Raw genomic sequence first — 9,188 nt, 5'->3', positions numbered from 1 at the left:
CCGTTTCATGCTCCTCATATATTTGACACATTTTTAAGCTCTTCATATATTTCACACATTTTCAGGCTATTCATGTTTTTCAACACCACTTCATGCTCCTCGTATTTTTAAGACCATTTCATGCTCCTCATATTTTTGTCACGTTTTGAAGCTCTTCATATTTTTCACACCTTTTCAGGCTCTTCATGTTTTTCAACACCCCTTGTTGCTCCTCCTATTTTTCAGACCGTTTCATGCTCCTCATATTTTTGACACCTTTTGAAGCTCTTCATATTTCTGACACCTCGTCAGTCTCTTCATGTTATTGAACACCGCTTCATGCTCCGCCTATTTTTCAGACCGTTTCATGCTCCTCATATTTTTGACACATTTTGAAGCTCTTCATATTTTTCACACCTTTTCAGGCTCTTCATGTTTTTCAACACCACTTCATGCTCCTCCTATTTTTCAGACCGTTTCATGCTCCTCATATTTTTTACACCTTTTGAAGGTCTTCATTTTTTTCACACTTTTTCAGGCTCTTCATGTTTTTGAACACAACTTCATGCTCCTCCTATTTTTCAGACCGTTTCATGCTCCTCATATTTTTGACAACTTTGGAAGCTCTTCATATTTTTCACACCTTTTCAGGCTCTTCATGTTGTTCAACACCGTTGCATGATCCTCCTATTTTTCAGACTGATTCATGCTCCTCATATACTTGACACATTTTTAAGCTCTTCATATATTTCACACATTTTCAGGCTATTCATGTTTTTCAACACCGCTTCATGCTCCTTGTATTTGTAAGACCGTTTCATGCTCCTCATACTTTTGACACCTTTTTAAGCTCTTCATATTTCTCACACATTTTCAGGCTCTTCATGTTTTTCAACAACGCTTCATGCACCTCCTATTTTTCAGACCGTTTCATGCTCATCTCATTTTTGACACCTTTTGAAGCTTTTCATATTTTTCACACCTTTTCAGGCTCTTCATGCTTTTGAACACCGCTTCATGCTAATCCTATTTTTCAAACCCTATCATGCTCCTCATATTTTTCACACCATTTGAAGCTCTTCATATTTTTCACACCTTTTCAGGCTCTTCATGTTTTTGAACACCGCTTCATGCTCCTCCTATTTTTCTGACCGTTTCATGCTCCTCATATTTCACACCTTTTGAAGCTCTTCATATTTTTCACACCATTTCAGGCTCTTCATGTTTTTGAATACTACTTCATGCTCCTTCTATTTTTCAGAGAGGTTCATGCTCCTCATGTATTACACACCTTTTGAAGCTCTTCATATTTTTCACACCTTTACAGGCTCTTCATGTTTTTCCACACCACTTCATGCTACGCAGATTTTTCAGCTCGTTTCATGCTGCTCATGAATTTCACACCTTTTGAAGCTCTTCATATTTTTCACACCTTTTCAGGCTCTTCCTGTTTTGATCACCGTTTCATGCTCCTCCTATTTTTCAGACCGTTTCATGCTCCTCATATTTTTGACACCTTTTGAAGCTCTTCATATTTTTCACACCTTTTCAGGCTCTTCCTGTTGTTTAACACCGCCTCATGCTCCTCCTATTTTTCAGACCGTTTCATGCTCCTCATATTTTTGACACCTTTTGAAGCTCTTCATATTTCTCACACCTAGTCAGTCTCTTCATGTTTTTCAACAGCGTTTCATTCTCCTCCTATTTTTCAGACCGTTTCATGCTCCTCATATTTTTGACACCTTTTGAAGCTCTTCCTATTTTTCAAACCTTTTCAGGCTCTTCATGTTTTTGAACACCGCTTCATGCTCCTCCTATTTTTCAGACCGTTTCATGCTCCTCATATATTTGACACATTTTTAAGCTCTTCATATATTTCACACATTTTCAGTCTATTCATATTTTTCAACACCACTTCATGCTCCTCGTATTTTTAAGACCATTTCATGCTCCTCATATATTTGTCACGTTTTGAAGCTCTTCATTTTTTTCACACCTTTTCAGGCTCTTCATGTTTTTCAACACCCCTTGTTGCTCCTCCTATTTTTCAGACCGTTTCATGCTCCTCATATTTTTGACACCTTTTGAAGCTCTTCATATTTCTGACACCTCGTCAGTCTCTTCATGTTATTGAACACCGCTTCATGCTCCGCCTATTTTTCAGACCGTTTCATGCTCCTCATATTTTTGACACATTTTGAAGCTCTTCATATTTTTCACACCTTTTCAGGCTCTTCATGTTTTTCAACACCACTTCATGCTCCTCCTATTTTTCAGACCGTTTTATGCTCCTCATATTTTTTACACCTTTTGAAGGTCTTCATTTTTTTCACACTTTTTCAGGCTCTTCATGTTTTTGAACACAACTTCATGCTCCTCCTATTTTTCAGACCGTTTCATACTCCTCATATTTTTCACACCTTTTGAAGCTCTTCATATTTTTCACACATTTTCAGGCTCTTCATGTTTTTGAACACACCTTCATGCTCCTCCTATTTTTCAGACCGTTTCATGCTCCTCATATTTTTGACAGCTTTGGAAGCTCTTCATATATTTCACACCTTTTCAGGCTCGTCATGTTTTTCAACACTGTTGCATAATCCTCCTATTTTTCAGACCGTTTCATGCTCCTCATATACTTGACACATTTTTAAGCCCTTCATATATTTCAGACATTTTCAGGCTATTCATGTTTTTCAACACCGCTTCATGCTCCATGTATTTTTAAGACCGTTTCATGCTCCTCATATTTTTGACACCTTTTTAAGCTCTTCATATTTCTCACACATTTTCTGGCTCTTCATGTTTTTCAACCACTCTTCATGCACCTCCAGTTTTTCAGACAGTTTCATGCTCATCTCATTTTTGACACTTTTTGAAGCTCTTCATATTTTTCACACCTTTTCAGGCTCTTCATGTTTCTGAACACCGCTTCATGCTCCTCCTATATTTCAGACCGTTTCATGCTCCTCATTTTTTTGACACATTTTGAAGCTCTTCATATTTCTCACACCTTTTCAGGCTCTTCATGGTTTTCAACAACGCTTCATGCACCTCCTATTTTTCAGAACGTTTCATGCTCATCTCATTTTTGACACCTTTTGAAGCTTTTCATATTTTTCACACCTGTTCAGGCTCTTCATGTTTTTGAACACCGTTGCATGATCCTCCTATATTTCAGACCGTTTCATGCTCCTCATATACTTGACACATTTTTAAGCTCTTCATATATTTCACACATTTTCAGGCTATTCATGTTTTTCAACACCGTTTCATGCTCCACCTATTTTTCAGACCGTTTCATGCTAATCATATTTTTGACACCTGTTGAAGCTCTTCATATTTCTCACACCTTTTCAGACTCTTCATGTTTTTCAACACCGCTTCATGCTCCTCCTATTTTTCAGACCGTTCATGCTCCTCATATTTTTTTCACCTTTTGAAGGTCTTCATATTTTTCAGACTTTTTCAGGCTCTTCATGTTTTTGAACACAACTTCATGCTCCTCCTATTTTTCAGACCGTTTCATACTCCTCATATTTTTCACACCTTTTGAACCTCTTCATATTTTTCACACATTTTCAGGCTCTTCATGTTTTTGAACACAGCTTCATGCTCCTCCTATTTTTCAGACCGTTTCATGCTACTCATATTTTTGACAACTTTGGAAGCTCTTCATATTTTTCACACCTTTTCAGGCTCTTCATGTTGTTCAACATCGCTTCATGCTCCTCCTATTTTTCAGACGGTTTCATGCTAATCATATTTTTGACACCTGTTGAAGCTCTTCATATTTCTCACACCTTTTCAGGCTCTTCATGTTTTTCAACACCGCTTCATGCTCCTCCTATTTTTCAGACAGTTTCATGCTCCTCATATTTTTGACACCTTTTGATGCTCTTCATATTTTTCACATCTTTTGAAGCTCTTTATATTTTTCACACATTTTCAGTCTCTTCATGTATTTCAAAACCCCTTGTCGCTCCTCCTATTTTTCAGACCGTTTCATGCTCCTCATATTTTTGACACCTTTTGAAGCTCTTCATATTTTTCAAACCTTTTCAGGCTCTTCATGTTTGAACACCGCTTCATGCTCCTCCTATTTTTCAGACCGTTTCATGCTCCTCATATATTTGACACATTTTTAAGCTCTTCATATATTTCACACATTTTCAGGCTATTCATGTTTTTCAACACCACTTCATGCTCCTCGTATTTTTAAGACCATTTCATGCTCCTCATATATTTGTCACGTTTTGAAGCTCTTCATATTTTTCACACCTTTTCAGGCTCTTCATGTTTTTCAACACCCCTTGTTGCTCCTCCTATTTTTCAGACCGTTTCATGCTCCTCATATTTTTGACACCTTTTGAAGCTCTTCATATTTCTGACACCTCGTCAGTCTCTTCATGTTATTGAACACCGCTTCATGCTCCGCCTATTTTTCAGACCGTTTTATGCTCCTCATATTTTTGACACATTTTGAAGCTCTTCATATTTTTCACACCTTTTCAGGCTCTTCATGTTTTTCAACACCACTTCATGCTCCTCCTATTTTTCAGACCGTTTCATGCTCCTCATATTTTTTACACCTTTTGAAGGTCTTCATTTTTTTCACACTTTTTCAGGCTCTTCATGTTTTTGAACACAACTTCATGCTATTCCTATTTTTCAGACCGTTTCATGCTCCTCATATTTTTGACAACTTTGGAAGCTCTTCATATTTTTCAAACCTTTTCAGGCTCTTCATGTTTTGAACACCGCTTCATGCTCCTCCTATTTTTCAGACCGTTTCATGCTCCTCATATATTTGACACATTTTTAAGCTCTTCATATATTTCACACATTTTCAGGCTATTCATGTTTTTCAACACCACTTCATGCTCCTCGTATTTTTAAGACCATTTCATGCTCCTCATATTTTTGTCACGTTTTGAAGCTCTTCATATTTTTCACACCTTTTCAGGCTCTTCATGTTTTTCAACACCCCTTGTTGCTCCTCCTATTTTTCAGACCGTTTCATGCTCCTCATATTTTTGACACCTTTTGAAGCTCTTCATATTTCTGACACCTCGTCAGTCTCTTCATGTTATTGAACACCGCTTCATGCTCCGCCTATTTTTCAGACCGTTTCATGCTCCTCATATTTTTGACACATTTTGAAGCTCTTCATATTTTTCACACCTTTTCAGGCTCTTCATGTTTTTCAACACCACTTCATGCTCCTCCTATTTTTCAGACCGTTTCATGCTCCTCATATTTTTTACACCTTTTGAAGGTCTTCATTTTTTTCACACTTTTTCAGGCTCTTCATGTTTTTGAACACAACTTCATGCTCCTCCTATTTTTCAGACCGTTTCATGCTCCTCATATTTTTGACAACTTTGGAAGCTCTTCATATTTTTCACACCTTTTCAGGCTCTTCATGTTGTTCAACACCGTTGCATGATCCTCCTATTTTTCAGACTGATTCATGCTCCTCATATACTTGACACATTTTTAAGCTCTTCATATATTTCACACATTTTCAGGCTATTCATGTTTTTCAACACCGCTTCATGCTCCTTGTATTTGTAAGACCGTTTCATGCTCCTCATACTTTTGACACCTTTTTAAGCTCTTCATATTTCTCACACATTTTCAGGCTCTTCATGTTTTTCAACAACGCTTCATGCACCTCCTATTTTTCAGACCGTTTCATGCTCATCTCATTTTTGACACCTTTTGAAGCTTTTCATATTTTTCACACCTTTTCAGGCTCTTCATGCTTTTGAACACCGCTTCATGCTAATCCTATTTTTCAAACCATATCATGCTCCTCATATTTTTCACACCATTTTAAGCTCTTCATATTTTTCACACCTTTTCAGGCTCTTCATGTTTTTGAACACCGCTTCATGCTCCTCCTATTTTTCTGACCGTTTCATGCTCCTCATATTTCACACCTTTTGAAGCTCTTCATATTTTTCACACCATTTCAGGCTCTTCATGTTTTTTTACACCGCTTCATGCTAATTTCATTTTCAAACCATATCATGCTCCTCATATTTTTCACAACTTTTTAAGATTTTCATATTTTTCACACCTTTTCAGGCTCTTCTTGTTTTTGAACACTACTTCATGCTCCTTCTATTTTTCAGAGAGTTTAATGCTCCTCATGTATTACACACCTTTTGAAGCTCTTCATTTTTTTCACACATTTACAGGCTCTTCATGTTTTTCCACACCACTTCATGCTACTCCTATTTTTCAGCTCGTTTCATGCTCCTCATGAATTTCACACCTTTTGAAGCTCTTCATATTTTTCACACCTTTGCAGGCTCCTCATGTTTTTATACACCGCTTCATGCTAATCCCATTTTTCAAACCCTATCATGCTCCTCATATTTTTCACACCTTTTTAAGCTCTTCATATTTTTCACACCTTTTCAGGCTCTTCATGTTTTTGAATACTACTTCATGCTCCTTCTATTTTTCAGAGAGTTTCATGCTCCTCATGTATTACACACCTTTTGAAGCTCTTCATATTTTTCACACCTTTACAGGCTCTTCATGTTTTTCCACACCACTTCATGCTACTCAGATTTTTCAGCTCGTTTCATGCTGCTCATGAATTTCACACCTTTTGTAGCTCTTCATATTTTTCACACCTTTACAGGCTCTTCCTGTTTTGATCACCATTTCATGCTCCTCCTATATTTCAGACCGTTTCATGCTCCTCATATTTTTGACATCTTTTGAAGCTCTTCATATTTTTCACACCTTTTCAGGCTCTTCATGTATTTTAACACCGCCTCATGCTCCTCCTATTTTTCAGACCGTTTCATGCTCCTCATATTTTTGACACTTTTTGAAGCTCTTCAAATTTTTCACACCTTTTCAGGCTCTTCATATTTTTCCACACCACTTCATGCTACTCCTATTTTTCAGCTCGTTTCATGCTCCTCATGAATTTCACATCTTTTGAAGCTCTTCATATTTTTCACACCTTTTCAGCCTCTTCATGTTTTTGATGACCGTTTCATGCTCCTCCTATTTTTCAGACCATTTCATGCTCCTCATATTTTTGACACCTTTTGAAGCTCTTCATATTTTTCACACCTTTTCAGGCTCTTCATGTTTTTATACACCGCTTCATGCTAATCCCATTTTTCAAACCCTATCATGCTCCTCATATTTTTCACACCTTTTTAAGCTCTTCATATTTTTCACACCTTTTCAGGCTCTTCATGTTTTTGAATACTACTTCATGCTCCTTCTATTTTTCAGAGAGGTTCATGCTCCTCATGTATTACACACCTTTTGAAGCTCTTCATATTTCACACATTTACAGGCTCTTCATGTTTTTCCACACGACTTCATGCTACGCAGATTTTTCAGCTCGTTTCATGCTGCTCATGAATTTCACACCTTTTGAAGCTCTTCATATTTTTCACACCTTTTCAGGCTCTTCCTGTTTTGATCACCGTTTCATGCTCCTCCTATTTTTCAGACCGTTTCATGCTCCTCATATTTTTGACACCTTTTGAAGCTCTTCATATTTTTCACACCTTTTCAGGCTCTTCATGTTTTTTAACACCGCCTCATGCTCCTCCTATTTTTCAGACCGTTTCCTGCTCCTCATATTTTTGACACCTTTTGAAGCTCTTCATATTTCTCACACCTAGTCAGTCTCTTCATGTTTTTCAACAGCGTTTCATTCTCCTCCTATTTTTCAGACCGTTTCATGCTCCTCATATTTTTGACACCTTTTGAAGCTCTTCCTATTTTTCAAACCTTTTCAGGCTCTTCATGTTTTTGAACACCGCTTCATGCTCCTCCTATTTTTCAGACCGTTTCATGCTCCTCATATATTTGACACATTTTTAAGCTCTTCATATATTTCACACATTTTCAGGCTATTCATATTTTTCAACACCACTTCATGCTCCTCGTATTTTTAAGACCATTTCATGCTCCTCATATATTTGTCACGTTTTGAAGCTCTTCATATTTTTCACACCTTTTCAGGCTCTTCATGTTTTTGAACACAACTTCATGCTCCTCCTATTTTTCAGACCGTTTCATACTCCTCATATTTTTCACACCTTTTGAAGCTATTCATATTTTTCACACTTTTTCAGGCTCTTCATGTTTTTGAACACAACTTCATGCTCCTCCTATTTTTCAGACCGTTTCATACTCCTCATATTTTTCACACCTTTTGAAGCTCTTCATATTTTTCACACATTTTTAGGCTCTTCATATTTTTGAACACAGCTTCATGCTCCTCCTGTTTTTCAGGCCGTTTCATGCTCCTCATATTTTTGACAACTTTGGAAGCTCTTCATATTTTTCACACCTTTTCAGGCTCTTCATGTTTTTAAACACCGTTGCATGATCCTCCTATTTTTCAGACCGTTTCATGCTCCTCATATACTTGACACATTTTTAAGCTCTTCATATATTTCACACATTTTCAGGCTATTCATATTTTTCAACACCGCTTCATGATCCTTGTATTTGTAAGACCGTTTCATGCTCCTCATACTTTTGACACCTTCTTAAGATCTTCATATTTCTCACACATGTTCAGGCTCTTCATGTTTTTCAACAACGCTTCATGCACCTCCTATTTTTCAGACCTTTTCATGCTCATCTCGTTTTTGACACCTTTTGAAGCTTTTCATATTTTTCACACCTTTTCAGGCTCTTCATGTTTTTGAACACCGCTTCATGCTAATCCTATTTTTCAAACCATATCATGCTCCTCATATTTTTCACACCAATTTAAACTCTTCATATTTTTCACACCTTTTCAGGCTCTTCATGTTTTTGAACACCGCTTCATGCTCCTCCTATTTTTCAGACCGTTTCAGGCTCCTCGTATTTCACACCTTTTGAAGCTCTTCTTTTTTTTTCACACATTTACAGGCTCTTCATGTTTTTCCACACCACTTCATGCTACTCCTATTTTTCAGCTCGTTTCATGCTTCTCATGAATTTCACACCTTTTGAAGGTCTTCATATTTTTCACACCTTTTCAGCCTCTTCATGTTTTTGATCACCGTTTCATGCTCCTCCTATTTTTCAGACCATTTCATGCTCCTCATATTTTTGACAACTTTTGAAGCTCTTCATATTTTTCACACCTTTTCAGGCTCTTCATGTTTTTGAATACTACTTCATGCTCCTTCTATTTTTCAGAGAGTTTCATGCTCCTCATGTAT

Source organism: Dama dama, unplaced genomic scaffold (genome assembly GCF_033118175.1).
Source record: "Dama dama isolate Ldn47 unplaced genomic scaffold, ASM3311817v1 ptg000225l, whole genome shotgun sequence".
NCBI lineage: Eukaryota > Metazoa > Chordata > Mammalia > Artiodactyla > Cervidae > Dama > Dama dama.
Note: the sequence above shows the minus strand (reverse complement) of the source record.